Here is a 22,788-nt window from a genome sequence, read left to right as displayed (position 1 = left end):
TCATTGATGCATCGAACAGTCACACTCAGAACACGGAAGACACAGGGAAAGAACCAAGACCAGCCACAGTGCCCACGCAGGTTTACAGCAGAGCAGGACCCCAAGTGTGCTGGGCTTCTGCCTATGATGGCTGAAAAGAGGAGAGGGGGTGGGGGGAGGGGGGACCACACATGGGAGTAAGCAGCAGGAGTAGAACTGGTAACTAGGTCCCCAGAGAAAGGCTGCCCAAGCAGGGACACCCAACAGTAGAAGGGCCTCTGAAAAGAGAAACTGTAACTCAGAACATTCTCAGCATGGGGCACCCCTGCTTGGGGGTGCTCCTTGTTTGAAGTTTAGTTACTGCATACCAAAATTACAGCATGGTTTCGCTGGCTTTTGTGAGGAATTCAGAAACGGGGCACTGGAGAATGTGCTGGGTAGGCTCATGCTGGATGGAGGCTTAAACCTCTCTCTCCAAACGCTTTTGTGTTTGGTTTCTCCCTAATTGATGATCAGAACGCATGCTTGCCTGTCAGCACAGTTCTAGCTCCTGAGAACCGGAAGCCACCACAGAGGTTTAGGTTCTGCTCTGAAGAGGAATTTGCTAGTTAATTCCCCTGCTTATAATTGATGAAGAATTTCATACGCCCACCTCCTACCTGCAGACTATAAACAAATAAACACAAAGAGAGTTAATTATTGTCACATTGTTTAGCTAGCAGCACACCGTTTCTCTGCTAACCCAGTGATGTTAAAGGCAGAGGATGTTTACAGATTCTTTATCTGTATTACACTAATATTAGCAACTAAAACAGTTGCGTCTAAAATTCAAATTAACCTAAAAGGGTAAAAACCCAGGAGCTCTGCACAACATGAGCACCAGTGCTCTCCCACACTATAGATGACCACACAAGTCTTCACTCAGCTCCGGGATGAGTACATCAACGTCTGGGAACCAAGAGCTCTCGCCTCCAGCACAGCAGAAGCGCTGCACAGCGTACATTCCCTAGATTTCTCCGAGAACATTTTTCATCTTTCTTGGTACTAAGCATGTCAGAAGAGCCAACAGAATTAAATCCTGGGTTGGGGATTTAGCTCAGTGGTAGAGCGCTTGCCTACCAAGCGCAAGGCCCTGGGTTCGGTCCCCAGCTCCGAAAAAAAAAAAAGAATTAAATCCTAATATACCTCAGTTAGCGGCCTCCCATTCGTCTAGCAAATTGTCATTTTTCATGAAGCACATCGACACGGAGTTCCTAATAAGTCAAACTGTGGCCCCCTGTCCCCGGGTTGCGACAAACTTGTTGAGGCAATGGGGATTATAGCCATGAGTCATATGTATAGAGCTTTTTGTTTCAGTAAAAACAGAGTCAGCCACACATTGAGTCAGCAGCAAGGATACAAGGGTGGGAACACCAAAGACAGCTATCTGAACCACTGGAAAAACTGATGGGTCTGGGCTTGCTCCCTAACGATGCCTCCCACCCAACATTTCTTATTTAAATGCAGTCTGCAGCCGGTAGACGACTGCCTTACTTACAGGATCACAGGCGTGCCCTCTTGCCACAGAATCCACACTCCAGCTCACCCAACCCCCAGAAAAGCTCTGCCCCACCATTAACTCCCGTTGCTGAACCCACTCAGGAACACTGAGGGGAAAGGCAGACTAGTAAGATGGTGTCAGGTGCCACAGGACCTCTTCCCAGGGCTCACTTCCTCTTAGGAAGAGAAACCTTCTCCTATGTCTGGCCAGGGACTCATTCTCCTAATCAAAGCACACCAACCTATGAGACTGGAAAACAGAGCTCTGAGGAGTCAGGAGACTTCCCTCTATGGCGACCCTCTAGAAGGTGTGACCTCAGGTCAGCTGTCTGCACGGCAATGTTCTAGAGCAGGCTTGACTTGTCTGTTTGCAATTCTTGAAAAGTAGAGGCAGTTTTTAAAGACATAGGCATCTCTGCTCCAATACCTTTCCGGGCATTTCAAAACACCTTAGGTACTTGTATCAGAGGAGTGGTCTCAGACTCAAATTCTGTGACCACCCTGCTTATCTCTGCGAGCACGGACACGTCACCATCTAGTCCCTAAAGATTACTGATAAATGAGTTGTCCAATGAAAGTAAGAGTTAGGAGAGCCAAGAAGACAGACTGGTCACGTGTATAAGGAAAGTCACATTTGGGGAAGTTTTGTTAGGAAATTCGCTGTTTATAATGCCCATGTGTTCACCAGTCATAGTACTTACCATCCACTAAGCACTTAGACATGTTTTAGAGAGAGGGAAACCGAGGCACTGAAAAGTTACTTTATTTGCTCAAGGTTAGAAAACTGATAAGCCACAGGATTCAAAACAAGGAAAGTAGCCTGAGAACCTACCTGATCTCTTGATCCCAAAACTAGCAACTCAGGGGCAAAGGCTAAAGATAATCAAAGTTCAGGGTAGGATGCACGTAAGAAAATGCTCAGATGGACATTAAATACCATACTTCATGATCACATTCAATATGCATCCACTATCATTAGCTACTAGTAAACATGCAAGATAATCGAGATAAAGGGAAACAGGAGGATGCTCCAGCCATTTACAGTCAGTCACAAAGACAAATGAATGCTTTAGAAGTTACACAAGAATTGCTTTTGTTTTGTTGTTTCCTGAACTAATCTGAAATATCTTTTACTGTCCTCTGCTGATGTTACCCTGAGAATCTTGGGGCCCAGGTAATTTCAGTTTGAGTGCTGGGGCCTCAGGAATGGCTGTGAATTCCCTTCCAGGCCAGCAGGGGCTCAAGTCTCAAACGCAGGGCTAAAGCATTTTCTGAGAGGCAACAAAGGTGCCACAAAGCGGCCCCATAACCTCAGTTAAAGTGGGCGTGCAACAGTCTCTACTGAAATGAAACTTGCAAAATAAACAATTTTTTAAGTAAAGCAGTGATTAAAAGTTCCCCTTAGGGGAGAGGTGGGACTTGGGGACCTGATTTAATTAGCACAAGTCTCTTCCAAAGAAAAATGGAGTGTGAACTTACACATTAAGATTCAGGCAATGTCTGACACCTACACAAAGCTTCCAACCCGTAAAAGCTCAGTCTGTATTTTCATATACGAACCTGTAAGTTAAAAATGGCTCAGGCTGCAAACTGTACGAAGTTTGGGTTTATGTCCACATAAGGATTAAACAGGTTTGTGAATGTATGGGTTTAGATGTTTGTGTTGGTGTGAGCGTGTGTGTGTGTATGTGTGTGCATGTGGGTGTGTATGTGTGTGAGCGTGTGTGTGTGGGTGTGTAAGCCACAGGTCAATGCTAGTTATTTTTCTTTGGTCTTTTTCCCAACTTATTTTTCTGATACAGGATCTCTCTCTGAATGAGGAACTTATCAATTGTGCTATCATGGGTCTTCCTGCCTTTATCTCTCCAGCCCTGGAGTTGCACACACATGCTTACCTTAGCCAGGTTTTTTTTTCTTTATAATATGGGTGTTGAGGGGCTACTGTATTGACGGAACCATGTCTCCAACCCCTTACCATCTGTCTTTCAACCAGGCCAATCTTTTTAAGAAGGCTGCACCCCACTGATCCAGCAGACATTCTAAGAACTAAGTGCTAAGTACTGGCTGTCTAGAGAATAAATCACACGTCTTGCTCAGTCCAATAGGAGGGAGGAGAAGCCATAATTTGCTGACTGTGTAGCACGTGTACAGAAGATTTGAGAAGAAATAATGAATGCCTCAGAGAAAGCTTAGCATATGGCCGTATTCCCCCCAATACAATCTGATGGAGTTGAGTACATTCATCTAACCTAGGTAATGCCATCATCAGAACCACCTTCAGCTACCTCAGAGTACTCTACCGATCACATGAAGACAAGCAGAGAGGGACTTCAACTCCATAGGAAGAACAACAGTATCAACTAACCGGACACCGAGAGCTCCCAGAGACTAGACCACCAACCAAAGGGTACACATGGAGGGACCCATGGCTCCAGTCGCATGTGCAGCCGAAGATGACATTGTTGGGCATCAATGGGAGGGGAGGCCATTGGTCCTGTGAAAGATTGATGCCCCGGAGTAGGGGGATGTTAGAGCAGTGAGGTGGGAATGGGTGGGTGAGTGGAGGAGCACCTTTATAGAGGCAGAGGGGAGGGGGGAGACGGGGTATGGGATGAGGGGTTGTGGAGCGATAACTGGGAAGGGGGATATCATTTGAAATGTAAAAGAATATCGTAACTGCTCCTAATAGAGAAAAAGCATGTCCTGACTCACTCGGTCGCTGCTGAGGAAGCGGCTCACTCCAACAGAAAGGGGACCCTGCTTGCCCTAGCACTGGGACTGAGACAGAAACTATGCATTCGGTGGTGACTGGCACCACTCCCCGATCTGTGCCCGAAACACTGACAAATAAAATGAAGCTCTTAAAAAATAAAGGTATCCAACGGAAGAAACATGCAGCCTATCCATCAACACTAACCATTTAAAACACGTGTCACAACATGCTGATCCCACGGGCATTGAAGGTTTCTATCCAACCCAGTTACAATTTCCTGCACAGCCTTGTTTCTGTAGATGGGGTCAGTAAAACAGACTCTTCTAAAACTCTCCCTAACTTATTTTGTATGGCACCTACCAAAAGTAATTGATCTGAATATAGACCATGTCCACTTACTATTACTGCTTTTTCTCAAATGAAAATCTATAAATTATATATATATAAATATATATACTCTGAGATGGCTACAATACTAAAATATACAGCCCCCAAAGGTTCAAAAGCTATGACTGCCTCTATAAAAAAGAGCATCTGCTAGATTTGAATTCAGAAAAACTCAAGTTTAAAAGATCCAATGAACCAGGGATATGTGCGGGTGAGCAAAGAAATGATGTCATGGTTCTAAGATAAAATTTCCAAATATAAGGATTCTGTCTAAAACTAGCTATGGATAAAGCATTTAAATGAAAACTTAAGATCTTTACTTCCTAAGCCTTGAATAATTACGGCTCTATCTGTGAGTTACTCAGAGGACGAGTACTTTCCAGAACCGGAAAAAACTAAGACAGAAAGACTGAGGTAAAATAAAACGGTTGAGCCGCCCTTTCTATTTTGTTAGGTCACAGAGGTACTATACAATGCCTCTTCACATCTAACAGGGGAATAAAGCAAAGCATGGGACAGAGGCCGAGGAGGGACTTTTAAAGGTGTGTGTGAGGGATCCGAGAGGAGCCTGAAACGCATGACAGGTGAATGGGCCCGTGGACGGAAAGGCACATTCAACAAAGAGGGGACAGTGACGTCACACATAAACGGGGGGGGGGGGGTAGCACGGCAGGAGGTGAGAAGTTAGCACTGGCAAATTATAGGACATCCCAGAACCACCCGAACCACCCAAGGTTCGGATCCCGTGATCTTTTGATCTTCAAAGAGGAGGAGAACTGGGTACTTGTAACTGAGAACGATTCATCCATCACCTGGTAGGCAGTGAGCTTGAACACAGGTCTGCAGATCGCCTGGTCCTTCTCTTGCTAAATTCCACCAGAGAAGCGGACTGCACAGATTAAAGCTAAAAGGGTAAATACTTTGGCTGACCTTCAAGCTCACGCAATGATATTCCGAACTGGGTTCACACACTGCCTTTCATGTTCAGTGTAACTATGTATCCACACAAAAAGGAAACCATGGAAATGTCACCATGGAAGATGGTAGTCGTTATTTATGGCTCCAAAACGGAGTCACTCGGCAAGACTGCACAGCTCTGCTGTAAGAGAATTTCCCAAAATGCTTCACTGCTGCCTCCCCGAACTGTCCTATTAAAGAGGCCCCATGAGCCCCTCATCCAGGTCTGAAAACATGTCCTTTCCTGCTCTGACAGAAGAGCCGTCGTGCTCAAAGAGAAGAAGCAAACGACCCGGAAAAAGAAGAAGTTCTAGGCACTGTCCCTGAAAGGACAGACTGAGGCATGCTGAGTTAAAGGCAGAAGAGGGCACTTAACTCTGTTTCCTACTTGGCACCCTGGGAAAACAGCCAGATACTCAGTCCTGCCTGCTAGAGACTAAACACGGAGCTCCTGATGAGTCTGGCTGAGGCATCTGCCAGATGTGTCATCACCACAGGAAAAGAGTTCCAGAGCGAGCAGTTGCCCCCGAGCAGGTGGCCTCCCAGCAGAGCTAAGGTAAAGTGACTTGCAGGATAGGTCTGAGATGGTTAATTTTCTTATGGCTGTGACTGCACTCTGGACAGGAGGCAACCCAAGAGAAGGACTCATGCTGGCCACCCATTTCAGTTGTAGTCCATCATAATGGGTAAGGCACGGAGGCAGGAGGGTTCCTCCCTGTGGAGTTGGGAACTTGAGGTAGCTCCTGCCCTCACAGACAGGACAGGAAGTAGCACGGAAGGACAACCTCAACAACCTTCTTTGTCAAGGCAAGCCTGATCCCCAAAGCTTCCACGATCTTGCAAACATGGTCAGCAAATGGGGACGGAGTATTCAGATTCTCAGGCAGGGAAAACCTAATACCCAGCCCATACCTGTTCCGAGCTCGCTGTGCACTGTCCGGAAGACGAGTGAGCCACATGGAGCCAGGCATCCAGGCAGGAGTGAGGTAAAAGCTACTACCACCCAAGGCTGCTACTGAAAGGCAAGGTGCAACAAAAACCATGGGAGGCAGAAGTACCACGGAAGTCACACTCCTCCCCCAGATACCTGGAGAAAGAGGAGGCCACCAAGAGGAACCACGATTTCCAGCCAAGAGTCCTAGAACCACAAAGACATCAGTCCGTATCATACTCTCCTTTTCAAAGATTCGACTTCAGTACATTTTCTCTACTCATCAGAGGTTGGAACTTCTCTAGAAAAGCCAAAGGGAACATTACGTTTCAAAGTCTGTCAATTAAGTCTTTCAGTAAACAGAAGAAAAGCTGGTGATACGCAAAGGCTAGAGTCACCGCCTTTTATCAAGACGCCAAAGCTCTACAGTAATGGAATCTACAGTGTGGCTCACATCATGCAGGACAGCAGACTCCGGCTCTTCCAGGAAGGCGATATCCCCGTTCTAAAGTGAGGCGTGAAATTACTTCTGGGCTCCAACCCGTGTGGACTTTTAGAAAAGCGGATCCTCCACCAGGACAACTTAGGACCACCTAGAAACTGGAACAGATGGCCCTACTGTGCACGTACCAGAAACAGAACTGCTACTGCCCAGGAAGAACCCTGACTACTGGGGCTCCGCACGGTGCACGTACATAGCAGTAGATCTGTAGCAGCAAAGAGTAAGTGCTTTTACCAGCCCTGGAGTTCATAATAACTAGGAAAGGGGGTCTTGCGTGAACATAGGTAGATAAGTAGAAATCACTTTCTTTTACCTACATACAATTCCTGGTCTTGGGGTGTTGCTTTTGTTTCGTTCTTATTTATTTATTTATTTATTTATTTATTTATTTATTTATTTATTTATTGGTTTTTGCTTAAAGTTCAATATGTAGTGTGGTAGAGGTTAGCAAAAATAAATGAATAATGAATGAATGAATGAATGAATGAATGAATGAACGAACAAATAATAAAACCAGCTCTCTCTAGCAGCAATGCGGCACAGCTGGTCGCTCACTTTCACCACAGTCCTGAGGACAGCAATGCTGACTTGCATGGGCAGGAATGAAAAGCACACTCTGCCCCGGGACAAATGGCAACACTCTAGCAAAGGAAAGACAAGGAAGCTCACCCTTGGCAGCTTCTGGGGGGACTGGGAGGCTTTGGGGGCTGGGGGGTGCTGAATCTCCCCCAGTGACTACCATTGTGTAACAAAACACCCCAGAACTAACAGCAGAAAGCAACCATTTTATTATGCATGCAAATTCTATATGTCAAAAACTCAAAAAACAAAAGGCATAGTGGGGCCAGCTTGTCTCATGGTGTCAGATCCCCAATGGGTAAGGCTTAGCAGTTAAGAGCTAAAATCATCTGGAGGCATCTTGGCTCACATAGCAACAGGGACAGTGGGAGAAGCCAGCAGAGCACTCCCAGGCTTCTCTCTGTGTGGATTGACTTCCCTGTACAATGAACAGCAGCCGTTGGGACCTCAGGCACAGGTCCCAACGACGACACAGAGATACATAGCCTCCCTGATCCGAGCATGGAAGAGGTATGATGTCACCAGCTCTCTATTCTACTGGGAACAGTGATGTAAGCTGTTATGGTTTGCATACGCTTGGCCCAGGGAGTGGCACTATTTTAAGGTGTGGCCTTGTTGGAGTAGGTGTGTCACTGTCGGTGTGAGCTTTAATATCCTAGTCCTAGCTGCCTGGAAGCCAGTCTTCTGCTCCAAGCCTTCAGATGAAGATGTAGACCTCTCAACCCCTTCTGGACCATGCCTGCCTGGATGCTGCCATATTCCTGTCTTGATGATGCTAGACTAAACCTATGTGGTCACAGTGTGGGCTATGAGCCAGCCTGCCCTCCTCATCTCTGGTCGGCTATATAAATGGAAGCTGAAACGATCTTTTTAACCTACTCTTATTGTGGATCTCTGTTGGGAATTATATCTATATTTTATCTATATAACTCCAACATACAAATCACCTACAAAAACAGATCATAAAACAAAAACAGCAAAAAATATTTATCCCAAGAAATTAATCCTATAATAAGAATGACCCTATGGTCACAGTTTATTTTATGTGACAAGCCACTGGCATATTTCCTCCACTCAAAATTATTAATGGATATCAGAAATGCCTAATGTAATATAATCACTTTGCTACTCAGATGCATGCTGCAGATTTCCCCTCTGGGCTTGGTACACCTAATGGATTTCTGACTGGAAATAATAGATAAGCTGACATGTCCCAAAAAACCTGTAGTACAAAAAAACAGTGTTCTAGATGTGATCTGTAAATCTAAGTGACTGTGCCCAGAGATGCCACGTCACAGTCCCTTCCCCCCACACAAAGCTGTCATCACTGACTTTCAACTCAGCAAAGCGAAGGATCCAACGTGTTCACGGCATAGCTCACGACCCCCGAACACTGGACACGGCACCATCCCTTTCTCTTCCTAACTACTGCACCTCCTCACCACCTCTCCCTACAAAACACGAAATATCCTCAGTTTCTCCCCGCCCGCTGCAAAACAGTAGAAATTAAAGTTTGACAGCACGTGAAGTTAACGGAAAATCATATTCAATACCTCCGAATACATTCAAAACCTGAAAATCTATTCCGTGTATGAGGCAGGGAAAATAAAGGCTTTGCAAACAGAGGAAGTCAAAATTCAAGCTCTAGAACTAACCAGCCGCATAAGCCAAGAAATAGTACCCTTCCTCAACCTGAGTTCACAGTGGACCCAAGAGCCAAGAAACACAAGGATTAAATACAACACCTGGCCCCGAGCAAAGCGGCATATTGCTTCCTGTCTCATCTCCCAGCAGACCTCCCCAAACATCACAGAACCCCCAATCTCACCCCCTAAAGGCTCTACAAGACTATGCTGGAATTGTAACAAAGTGATTACAGGGACCGTTTGCTTATTAGGCAGAAGCATGAGTCTGCTGTTATTAGGGCACTCCATGAGCACTTGAGGGCACAGACAGCACCCTCCAGAGAAACAGTTCTCTCTTCTCATCTTCCAAATCACAGTCAGGGTGTGGTACTGCACCATGCAGGCTGATCTGCAGGCTGTGCTTTCTACTGGAGCAAAGCAACTGTCAGATCACTGTAAAGATCACTGGGGGTATGGTGCACAGCTCTGTGTCATCTAAATTGATCTGTAAAGAGCACTGTAGGGAAGGGGCATGACCCTGTCCCTCTAAACAGATCTGTAAAGTTATCAAGGTATCACTGACCTACTCACTGACTCCTCCAGTAACAGCATGGAAGGCTATTACAACCCAATCTCTCTTGATGAGAAGCTACAGCACAAACACTTAGCAAAATTAGCCAGGCATGGTGGCACGTGCCTGTGACCCCAACAACCCTGACACTGAGAGGAGCCCTGTGGTTCAAGGTCAGAACTACAGTGTGAAATCCTGTCTCGAAACCAAACCGACCAACCAACCAAAAACACACAACTGTTGTGTTACTGAAACACGTCCACAAATCGGTAAATCAACCTTCAAAGAGGAGTTCAGTCTAACCCCCAGGAGTGAGGGCACTATAACAACAGAACATAGCTGAGGTGACACCAAGCTGTTACAAAAGCAGTGTGGGGAGCATCCTTTTAGGGGGTCAGGAATTGACTGTGGGGAGACGGAACCTGAAGAGACCACCTCCAGTAGTTAGACAGGGTCCCCAGCGAAGGATGGGGTGACCAAGGCCACACCTCTTAAAGGTTCCATAACCTTCCCCCTGCTTGTTCTGGGTGGTCACTCATTCTGGAAGAGGCCAGCCACGGTGTCATGAAAACTCTTCAAACAGTGTTTGGGGAAGCTCAAAGGAAAGGATCTCGGGGGTCCCTGCTCCTGGTCAATTCATGAGTCACACTGAGTCACACTGGAAGCAGATTCCCCCCAAGCACAGTCACTCTGCAGGCCCTAGTGACACCTTAATGTCGATCTCACTCAACCTGCTCCCAAACTCCTGGCTCATGGGGAAAGTGATACATACAAACGCATATGACAGACGGACAGATGACGGATGATGGACAGAAGATAGACAGATCAGTAGATACTGTAGTGCTGTGATTTTATGAAAATACCCCAACCTTCAAGACACTGACATTTTGGGAGACCTCACAGCAAAGTTAATAATAGGCTCTGAGATCGCCAAGGCTTACCTTGCTGTCCTAATGTATACTTTCAAGTTTAACCCGCCTTTAAGAGAACACAGAAGCCAACCTCACTTGTCATACTATACTTCTATGCTTCTATAATCTAAGCTCATACCAGGTTAATGAAAAATCTTATGCATTCCTGACCTGGGTTAACGCACTTGTGTATGTGTTGTGCTCATCGGCTGAAAGCAGCCAGCAGCTTGGGAGCGACCTTACACAACAAAGATTTGCCATAAATGTTGAAAGCAACACACAGATACGACTTGATGGGTATGTTCCCCTGTGTTGCTTTTCTGGGTGCTTCAGGGTCAGCTGGGCTCAAAAAAAAAAAAGTCTTTCCTTGTAAAAACTCTGTTATGGATTTCTGTAAAGAATTCCTCACTCCCTTCCCATGCCGTGCTTTCTGGGCTATTCAATACAAACAGGGCACAGTCTTTTGTTGGAGACAGACAGAGACAGACATCAGACAGTATAGAGTCAGGCACAGGCGCACGTAACACACGGATGACAGACAGTCCAGTAAACACAAGCTTCCGACAGACAAAGATGCAGAGGAGACAAATGGATTCTCGCTCCTTAATGCATTTATCGATGCAAACTAACGGAGTTTACTGTCGACAAAAAAGAAGCGGGGCAGAGTGGCTCATGCGTGCCATCGCCCAACATGAGAAGCCGGGTGTGAGAAGCCATAGTAGGGGGTTTCTCAGTTCTGATGAATATTAAAACCAGCTGCCTGACTTCTGAAATCCCAGAAGTTCCTTTTGACAACTAAGACCAAGGGTTAATCAGTCGTCAGGAGCTGACCACTCAGGTCAAAATCGTACATCACGAATGCTTTTTAATGATCACATACAGAAGCTGACTTGTCAGTCAGTCTGTCCAGCCTTTGCTTTTGTCCAACTCCTCTTATGACACCTGCTTGCCTTATGGAGCCCAGAGAACAACACAGCAAAGGTGCGTTTCATGGGCAGCTCTCCCAGATCCCAGGTCCCAGCAGGTGCTGGTCCCGAGCCCCTGAACACAGTCTGTGGAGGCTGCGGGCCTGGATACTGTATGTGTTTCTGCCGCTCACTTGACTATAACCTTTAAAGCTAAAAGTCCTTCCTTCGTCCTTTCTTCTACACCCCTCAATATTTTGTTTCATTCCTAGTTGCTGTGTGATTACCCAAGGCCTTTCCCCTTACATTGCTCTCATTATATACTTTCTAAGGTTAGGAATTTTTAAATGTGAGACTTCTCTGTCCTTTGATTCTACTGAATTCATTCAATAAAGCAAGGAGCACATATTTTAACAGTTACTGTTTATGGAACCATGAACCACATAGTGACAGGCCTGGAAAATGGAGGTTAGTGGTATTTATCTCGGGGACTTGCTATTCATAGTCAGGTAACGTACTCCAAATTCCATTACATAATATAAAACACATACACATAAATAAATGCAGGCTCCATATTGTGTGGAAAATACAATAGCTGACATATCTAAGTGCTTCTGTCTACCTTGATCCATCCCAACATTTCCGAGGTATTTTTTTTTCTTTCATGAATCAATCAAGGCGGGGTGGGAGAACAGGGAAGGGGCAGGAGGAAGGATATCTGACTGAATGGCAGAGGGGAAAGGCTCACCGTTTCGGTGAACAAACGACCATTTACGTCAAGGAACGGTGGGTGGGTCCAGCCTCACAAGTATCTCACCCATCACCTACACTATCAACAGCTGAATGATGTGCTTAAGATACAGTGCATGGTTGCCTAAGGCTCAGAAAGACTTTTGTTAGCCAGCTTGGAAGAGTTCCCGCTAATAAAACTGAACACTACAAACATTAATACACAACTCAGCATAGCAGCAATTATAGTCCAGTAATTACTACAGAATAAGAATAATTAAGTTTCCCATGGGGGAGGACCTACAGCTACATATTCCTGAGCACCCCTCTTTCATAGGCAAAAGCTTCTGTAGACAGACAGAAAACACACTACATACACATACACATACACATACACACACACACACACACACACACACACACACACACACACACACACCACACACTACCTAAGGAAGAGGTGGTCTGCTTAGGCTGTCTGCTTATTGGAAGATAAGACATTGTTTTTTGGAAGAGAAGACTGCTTACTGGAAGATAAGATAGGTCTTCCACCTCCAAAGGCCTCAGTCAACTTCACTACCCAGTGTTCTTATGCTCCCAAGTGGTTGAACAGAAAACTGCAAGTCACCACAAGCCTTACCAGAGCACCTCCTCCAAGAGGTCCCCTGGACAAACCTTCAACACAAATATCCTTTGTTTGTTGCCTGCCTGGTGCCCTTTGGTTCCATTAACTATTTCAATATTCTGGTAATTCTGGTCCCCATCACACACTACTGGACTTCCTGTATGTGCATTATATTGGCCAATTGTTATGTGCTGTTTAAGCTTGTTAAAAGTGAACCCTGAGAGTGAGGAGTCCCTCAAGTTCTCCTCCCAAAATCCGTTATTAGGAACCTGATAGAGCTCCCCTAAGTCTGTAACTAGAAACAAAAACAGCTAAGGGTGTTAAAAGCCTAGAGCCTTAAAAAGTTACAATGTAACCATTCCCAGCAGAGGTTACTACTGTTTATCCCATAACATAGTAACACCCGCAGCCAGAACAGGAAGGGGGAAGTTCGTCTGCACAGTCTCTACAGTGGGCACTCTGGCAGACGGCAACTTCCCCAGTGAGTTCACTGAAGGCTGACTCAAAGTGCCCAGGCTGATGTTATCTCTCTGCTGCTATTTGCTCTTACTGGGACACTCACTGGAAGGGACGCCCTGAGCTCAGCCTGGAGCTCCGATGGCCGCCCCAGGGAGGCTTCCCAGGGGAATCTCTTGCTGGATGTTTTGAGTGTATGATTTGGCAGTGTTCTGCTGTCGACTAGCCCTGATTATTCTTTTACTTACTTAAACACGCATTCAAAACCATGACTATTGCACATCATTCTCCAGACTAAGCAAAACAACTTCCTCTGTTCCCATAGCAACAGCACCCTGAACTCCCAGGCTGCTGGGTCAGTTCTCAGCTCTGGAGCCCAGCAAATAGACTACACTCAGAACAATTGAACAGCAATGGCCCTATTTCATTTATCTTTGCTTGCATTCCCAGTGATGACGGAGCTACCCAGCAGAGAGAACATGCAGAGGTTGCTGGGGAAATGGCAGATGAGAAGAAAAGAAACATCATTAGGGAGAAGGCCTGAAAAGAAAAAAAAACCCACTAAATTCATAACCAGAACACCGGTATACAACTGTCTGTACCTAAGTAACTATATCAGCAGAGGACTTCAGAAGGCTCACTTCCTACTGTAATAGAAAGGATTCTTACTTGTAAACATTTAACTGTTCATAGGACTGTCTATCTTGCTTATAAAGGGCCCTGTTCTGACTAGACTTAAGAGAATGCCTCCATAAGACTGGGCTAGCTTGTAAGAGCCTTTTCTTAATTGGTGATTGATGTGGGAGAGCCCAGCCCATTGTGGGTGCTGCCATCCCTGGGCTGGTGGTCCTGGGTTCTGTAAGAAAGCAGGATAAGCAAGCCACGGTGAGCACGCCAGTAAGTAACATCCCTCATGGTCTCGGCATCAGCTCTTGCCTCCAGGTTCCTATCCTGTTTGAGTTCCTGTCCTGACTTCCCTCAGGGATAGACTACTATGTGGAAGTGTATGCCGAATAAACCCCGTCCACTGCAGTTTCTTCTTGGTCACAGTGTCTCCTCACAGCAATCGAAACTCTGAGACAGGCCCTATAGAAAATGCTGTCTTTGATGGGGATTTTCAACCTGAATCTCCTGCACCCCACCCCTTTCTCTTTGGCACTTTCCTCCATGATTCCTTCTATTACCGGGGATCGCTGGATTCAAAACACTACTCTCCCTCCACTCCCTCCTGTGTAGCCTGACTGCAGACTTGTCAGCACACCCAGCTCCCACTGATTCCATACTTCGGAGTAGGTTAGAGCTCCGATACATGTGGGCTTTAAAATGTCCTAACTAGGTCTTGTCAATGCTTTCTTCAAACTACACTGGAGAAGATACAAAAGCCAATGCAGCAGGAAGCTAAGTCTGGACCCCACCTTCAAACACCTCCACACGACTCTGAAATAGGAACCACAAATCATCACACAGGTGTAAGCGTGTGCAACCTGTGGCCCATAAGCACACACATCCCAGGATAGCTACAGAAGTGCAGATGAGATAGATATTTAAACTCTGAATAACCCTCTGAGAGGAAAAAAACAATACCCAGGCTGGATGTACAAACAAGGTCAGTCAGAATCATGAGGCCAATGTAATAAAAGCCATGCAGAAGTCAGTCTCTGTCTCCTACCTAGCATGTATCCCAAGCCTTCTAAAGTTTGTCTTTCATCAGACATGGAAGGACTTTCTATGTTACTGTTATAGCCCAGACTCTGTGGGAAAGCTCCAATTCCCATAACCTATTACTACAAACATACATTTTTAAAACCTGGTTAGAAGCCAAGTTATGGTGGCGCACACCTTTAATTCCAGCACTCAGGAAGCGGAGGCAGGTGGAGCTCTGAGTTTAAGGCCAGCCTGGTCTACAGAGTGAGTTCCAAGACACCCAGGGCTACGAAGAGAAACCCTGTTTCTTGTCACTGTTAATAGTTTCGAGGAGCGATCAAAGAAAGAAGGTCACTTCAAGAAAGAATCAGGCTCAGAGGCAGCAGGGAGGTCCAGCCTCAGTGAACTAAACCTCAAACAGCTGCCCAGAAGCGTGCTTATTGATTATTACCTAAAAGGTTTTGGGTAAAAGAAGTTCCTCATAGCAAAGCCCTTGATCTAATCTATATGGCTCCTGAAGGAAGACACCAGGCCCCTGCAACTTAGTCCTTACTGTGCACTGTCTGCAGCACTCAGTAATGCTACACATTCCAGGTGTGCTGGGACAGTCACGTGACCAAAGTCACGCAAAGGCTGTGAAACTCCTTCAGAAAAACAACTCCACAGATGACAGAAAATAATCCCTGTTCTCTACAATGATTTCAAGCACTTTTAGTGTTTACCCTAGATACAATGTTTCTACTAGAAGTCCACTACAGTCTCGAAACAGAAAAAAACAAAGAACAAGAACAGAAGGTAAGGGCAGGTGCTGGTGGTGTAGCTCGATGGTAACATGCTTACCTAGCTTGTGTGAATTCACTCACTGTCACTACAAACATCACTACTGTTTTGTCTTGTTTCTCCTGGTTTGACTTGGTTGGTCTTTGAGCTATCCGCCAATAAGAGAGTAAGGAAATCTATTGATACCACATACAAAGCTTCAGCTTGCCAATAAATAATCTTTTCCAAAGCATTACCTTGGCTTAGATTAAATTCTGACACCGTCTATCTAATAAGGTCTTAGGTTTAAAGATTGAGAAACATGTAAAACATTAGTACCCAGAATCCTTTGGTACAACTCATCCTTTAACAACTGCCAACACTTTCACAGAGCTATCTTTTCATTCATTTTGGTGGTTGAGCTAGGTAGTGGCTGAGACAAGGTCTCATTATACAGCCCAGATTTAGCCCCAATTCACAGTAAACCACACCTCACTCCCCATCCCCCACCCCTGCCTCAGTTTCTCCAGTGCAAATATAAAAGACTTCCAGCTACTGGGTCCTCTGGAAAAGACAAGACCACAGAGGAAGCAGCTAAGTCCAGTCAAGTGTTGGACAAGGGGAAGACTGAAGAACAAGTCAGTCCCTTTCTCTAGAAAAACCTCAGGGTATGAGTCAAATTCTTCTTACTTATTCTGTGATGGGGGAAGGGAGAAGAACATCTATCAAAATCTGAAAAACAGTATAATACCTTAATATAAACTATGGATTCCCATAGTAATAACGTCCAACCAGAGCTTCCAGGGACTAAACCACTACCCAGAGACTATATATGGACTGACCCTCAGCTCCAACTCCATATGTAGCAGAGGATGGCCTTGTTGGGCACCAATGGAAGGAGAAGACCTTGGTCCTGCCAAGGCTGGAACCCCAGTGTAGGGGAATGTCGGGGCGGGGGGAGTAAGGAGGGAATGGATGGGGAAGGGAATACTTAAAAAAGGGGAGAGAGAGGGGTTATGGTGCTTATGGACAGGAAACTGGAAAAGGAAGACAAGAATATTTTAACTTGCTACCCAGTTGTGCTACGAACTGAAAAGTGCGTAGAAAGCATGCTAATTACAAAACCATGTCCTGCCCTCAGAGAGCATCTACTCCCATCACTATGCACAGCGAATGAGATTTTTAGTTAAAGCCATTATTTAGCAGAAAAGCTTACACTTAATTTCCCACCCATAACATTACCAACTACCTCCAAAACGAAATATGGTACCAACAAGGGAGACAGTAGAGGGCTGAAGAGACGGCTCAGAGGTTAAGAGCACTAACTGCTCTTCCAGAGGTCCTGAGTTCAATTCCCAGCAACCACATGGTGGCTCACAACCATCTGTAATGAGATCTGATGCCCTCTTCTGGTGTGTCTGAAGACAGCAACAGAATAAATAAATAAATCTTTTAAAAGAGAGAGAGAGAGTAGAAAAAGCCACCCGTAAGAACACAGAAACCCTGGCTGGTAAGTTTCAGGCCCGTGTTCCTGCTAACTTCCCTCAGTCAAGCCCTAGCTCATGTGCTCACTGCGTGTGAGTTGGCACTTACAACACCTGCAGCGTGATGACCTCGCGGTTACCTGCTCTGCACATTCCAAGCCTTAAGTACATTAGAGACTTACTGGTATGACAGCCCGGAGGCCATCAACCTGAAAAAACAATTGAAGTATAGAATAGCTAAATCATAAAATGTCTCACAAAAACAAGGGCACAGCTAGGACTCTCTAACGTCTGGATTTTCGTGACGTACCCGATGTCATTTTGTTTTGTTTCTGAGATTTATTTTTCTCATTTTTACTTGTGTGTTATTTGTGTGTGTGTCTGTGTGAAGGTATGTCACACATGCGCATGCCTGCACAGGCCAAAGAGGGTGTCAGGCCTCCCTGGAGGCGGATTTACAGGCAGCTGGGAACCTCCTGGTAAGGGCGCTAGGAACCAAACTCAGTCCTAAAGAAGCAGTGCTCCTTGCCACTGAGTCGCCTGCAGCTCTGACGTAACATTTGTGCGATACTTCATCTTCAAGGTGTCAAGGGCAGTGGGTCAACAAGTACAACAGAATAGCTGTCCTAGACAGCTTCAAATGTCAACTTGACACAGCGCAGAGTCATGTGGGATCACACAGGCATGTGGAAGTGTCTGTGGTTGTGTCTTGACCGTGAATTATAAGGGGCCCAGTCCAGCATGGATGGCACACGGTCCCTGGGCAGCTGCTCCTGCACCGTGTGACAAAGCCAATGGCGTATGGTCCCAAGAGGGCAGTGTGCAGCGCACTGTGCGCAGTGAACTGCGTTCCTTCCACGGTTGGTGCTTGAGCCCCAGCCCTGCCTTCCCTCGGTGATGGGCTGTGCTGTACACTGAAATAAACCCATTTCTCCCCTAAGATGCCTTTGGTCAGAATGTTTTCTCACAGCAGTGAAAGGAAACTAGAAGAACAGAAACCAGCTTAACTTAACCAAAAAGGAAGATCCTATTTTCAGACCACTTAAGTTAGACGTCAGGAGCACAGGGCTTCCTATTCTATTCAATGCAACATGAGTACCCTCTTCCAGTCAGTCCAAACACAGCTCTAGGGCTACCATATCCCAAAGTCACATCGCTTCTAAAAAGCACACTTTTTTTGGTTTTTGTTCTTCTAGTTTCCTTTCACTGCTTTTTTTGGTTCTCTCTGTTTTCCCTGGAACTCACTCTGTAGACCACCTGGCCTGGAGCTCGGAGATCGGCCTGCTTCTGCCTCCTCAGTGCTGAGGATAGGAAGATTCCCCCATCATAATTTCTATCTTCTAGATAACAGCCCCTTCGAAAAGAAAAATAGCAATCTGAACATTATCTAAAGAAACCAGGGATCACTTTACAAACTCACAAGCTTTTCACTGTGGGGAGGAGGGAGGCTGACCTAGACTGAATCGACAGTTGTCCTCGAGAACCTAGACAAGAGCTAACCTCTGCACTACAACTGTCTGCCTGCGAGGGGCAGCTGCCCCTCTGCTCTGGATCTAAGGGATGAGGTGTCATTCAAGGGGACATCATAATTCCTGTGAGATGGAGAGTATTAAAATCACGCGGTAAGGCTCTTGCCCCCACCGTGACTAAAGAGACATAAATCACTGGCAGGTACGTGTAAAGTCCTGCATCAAAATACACAGGCGGACACAATTCCATTACGCGGCTGCCCCATGGACCCTGGTGCTGTGCTTTTAATACACTGTGAGTATTACCACTCCAGAAGGAGAAACAAATGCACACCGGAGTTATTAATAAAACGAACCCCCAAAGAGCCGCTGTGACAGCCGGAGGGATGAGCGACAGGAATGCTGGCATGTCAAAAACTCAACTTTGAAAAATGTGTATATTTTTAGCCTATTTTTTTAGCAGATTTCAGTTATGTAAGTGCCTCATCATCTGGTAAAGTCCAATGTCAAGTTTACATGGGAAGTTTCTTAACATGAGCCGGAAAGATGACTCAGCAGTTAGGAGCTGGAAAGATGACTCAGCAGTTAGGAGCAGAAACTGCTCTTGCAGAGGGCTGGGGTTCAGGTCCAAGCACCCATGTCACTTAGCTTACAACTGCCTATGACTCCAGGGTGAGCGAATACCTTTGACCTCTGAGGGCACCTGAACTCAGGTACAGACACATACGCACACTTAAAAATAACACTTATTAAAGATACAAAGCAGAAACTTCAATACGATCTGTTATTTCATGTTAGTTAAGTGATATGTAAGTTACTCAATATGATATCTGTTATTTCATGTTAGTAAGTGATATGTGAGTTATTTCCCTGCTTAATTATACAATAAGTTCCCGAAAGGAACATTTTCCTGTAACGACCCAGATGTACGGCACAAAAAGACTGTGTCAGCGCAGGGACCGCACTGGGCCACAAGTCAGATGGCTTCAGTCAAGGACCATATACCCAGAGGATGCAAATGAGATAGGCCAAGTCATTCTTCCCAAGATCTGGGGTCTTTAAAATAGTAAAAACTTAGACAATAACCTATACGATATTTAAAACTTCTAGTTATCCTGTTCTAAATTAGTCTAGGAGTATATATCAAAAGTAAGACTTGGGGCCAACTAGTGGAGTAGACTAATTAAAATCACAAAATGACATTTCGTACCCAGCCGAACCCGCTCCGAAAGGCTCCCTCTGCAAACTCTGTTTGCTTGGGTCGCCGTGGGTGCCTCCTGTGAGACACACCTCTTTCACCAGGTTTCTGCTTGGTTGGCCACTGCCTTGTTTTGCATCTTTCACTCTGGGGAACATAAGCTGAGAGGTTGTGAGCAGTTTTAGCCCCCAGACAACAGCAAGCAAGGGGCAGAAGCCGGGCAAGTGTGGAAGGGCTCTCAGTGCAGCTTAGCCTCAGGATGCAGGCACCATGAGCCAGAAACAGCTAGACTCTAAGCCCTCGTTCATACATGAGAGCGAACAGGTATTGTCTGCAGGCATCGGATTTCAAGATGCTCTTATGTGTAACAATAGATAACCAATGTGTCATCTTTTGGTTAATTTATTTTGGACCTGAGCTCTCAAGGTTCATTCAATTATATAAAACGTTCTCACACATACACCCTCTTCCTCTCCTCTCTGCTCAGACCAGGGTTCCTTTCCCTTGACTGTAATGGATACCTCTAAACCCTGCACACTGTGCCTCTAAGAAACCAAATTCAGGGCAACCTGCTGAGGAGTCATACAGGCAATGGTGATGACTTGGGCAAAGTGGTCAGGAAAGACGTCCATTCCCTCTCAGGGACGGCGGTAAAACTTTGGACGTGTGAGCCTTCCAGAGGGGCTAGGCCGCTTACGCCAAGTAACTGCCATGAGCGGGTGGGCCCTAGGGTTGCTAGGTCACCAACTTTTAAAAGAAGAATCCAAATTCTGCATTCTTATGTGACCTTTCTCACTTTCTAAATGGTTTTACAGTGAACAGCTAAACCCCAGCTGCACTCTGTGTTCGGGCCACGCGCCTCTCCAATAGATGGTCATCCACTTAAGTGATCTATAAGTCTCAAGGAAAATAACATATTCCAGAATTACGGCAGGGAAAGCACACTGTGAGCCTGAGACAACTCTTGGGTCTGGCGAACAAGAGATGCTTAGAGACTCATGGCAGCACGGACAGGGAACTGAGGCCAGCTTGTCGGGACAAGCAGGACAGTTTAAGCATCAAAGAAAAAGTAATGATAATTTATATTCACTGAGTAATAAAGAAAACGATACCTGAAGAAAGAAAAGGTGGGTACGAAGGAGGGCTCTTCTTTCCACAACATTACTAACAGATAGAGAAATGGCTTCTATAATTAAGTCACTGACCTAAGCAAGTATCAAAAAGTACTGTTGGATTAAAAAGCTAGGCACAAATCAATCATGTTTTGCCTATTCACTAAAAGCCAAAATAATTAACAAAAGATTATTTTAGCTGGAAGAGTTCTAACAGGATCTCTTCATGTTAATTAAGTCACCAATTTTAATGCTACCATAGACAGACAGATAGATGATAGATAGATGATAGATAGAGATAGATAGATAGATAGATAGATAGATAGATAGATAGATAGATAGATGTCCCCTGATGTGCACCTCAGGAATATATTTTTGCTGAATTGTTTAGTGTGAATTCAGTCATGAGGACATACTAAGCATGTGGCTCACTGTAGCTGGTGGGAATGAAAGATCTTCTAGAATAAATACACAGGCCAACAAAAAGGTATGTGTGGTCCTAATTCGAATATTGGTGTGTGGGGGTGGGGGATGGGGCGATCCAGAGCAGGGATTTAAAAACTGGAGAAAAATCACAAGTGTCAGGTAGTACCACACAACTGTCTGTTACAGATGAAAACCACGTTGCGACCACTAGGATAGTGTCCATATTCTGGTGCCGTGCACACTTACACTCTGGTACCTAGAGAGGAAGTAGCCTGGAAAACCTCATGAACAGCACAAAAGCCAGAGCCCTGTTTTTAAGCAGAAACCAAAGTGTTTTCTTAAGGGGCATTAGCGATGTACCTCTACAGAGTCAGTCATCGACCCAGCAGTGAATCAGACTGGCTCTCTAACTGTATGAACACGGAGTGAAGCCTGGCCAGGGCGTATCCAATACTTAGAAATGACTAGTTTTGTTTTTATTCACAGCTGCTTCAAGTGCCTATCAACTGAAGGTTATCAGTTCCTGTCCTTGTTGGGTTTCTATGTGATAAACACAGGACCAACCAAAAGCAAAGGACGGGGTTTGTTTCCCTCTTCCAGCTCACAGGCTATCATGGAAGAAGCCGGGGCTGCAACCGAGGGCAGGAGCCTGGAGGTGGGAGCTGAAGCAAAGCCATGGAGGGGTGCTGCTTGCTGGCTTGCTCCTCGGGCTTGCTCGGCCTGCTTTCTTATAGAACCCAGAACTACCTACTTGCTCCGGGATGGCACCACCCACAGTGGGCTCAGCCCTCTCATACCTGTCAATAAGAAACCGCCTCATAGACTAGCCTATGGACACTCTGATGAAAGCATTTTTCTCAACTGAAGTTCTCTTTTCTGATGATCCTAGCTTGTGTGGAGGTAACAGATAAACAAGCAAAAAACAAACCAAAAATCAAAAACCACCTAACCAAGACAGCTCTGAGAGAGAAGCAGCTTAAAATGAAAACATTGTGTTACCATCATTTAAATTCATAAAATAGGGCTGGAGAGATGGCTCAGTGGTTAAGAGCACCCGACTGCTCTTCCAGAGGTCCTGAGTTCAGTTCCCAGCAACCACATGGTGGCTCACAACCATCTGTAATGAGATCTGATGCCCTCTTCTGGGGTGTCTGAGGACAGCTACAGTGTACTCATATATAATAAAAAAAATCCTTAAAAAATTCATAAAAGGGTAAAGAGGGTGATAGTTTCTATCATTCTGACATCTGGCTGATAGGTAAGCAGTGTTAGAAAACCAGGATTTAA

The 22,788-nt window shown here is 45.5% G+C and overlaps 1 protein-coding gene across 30 annotated transcripts in view; it reads right to left on the bottom strand.

Moving 5' to 3' along the window:
• Positions 1-22,788, bottom strand: part of Dst (dystonin) — a 393,820-nt gene that overhangs the window by 226,416 nt on the left and 144,616 nt on the right. The gene's annotated exons all lie outside the window — the stretch shown is intronic.

This window comes from Rattus norvegicus, chromosome 9 (assembly GCF_036323735.1).
Source record: "Rattus norvegicus strain BN/NHsdMcwi chromosome 9, GRCr8, whole genome shotgun sequence".
NCBI lineage: Eukaryota > Metazoa > Chordata > Mammalia > Rodentia > Muridae > Rattus > Rattus norvegicus.
The sequence above is the reverse complement of the archived record's forward strand: the minus strand, read 5'-3'. Positions and strand labels throughout refer to the sequence as shown.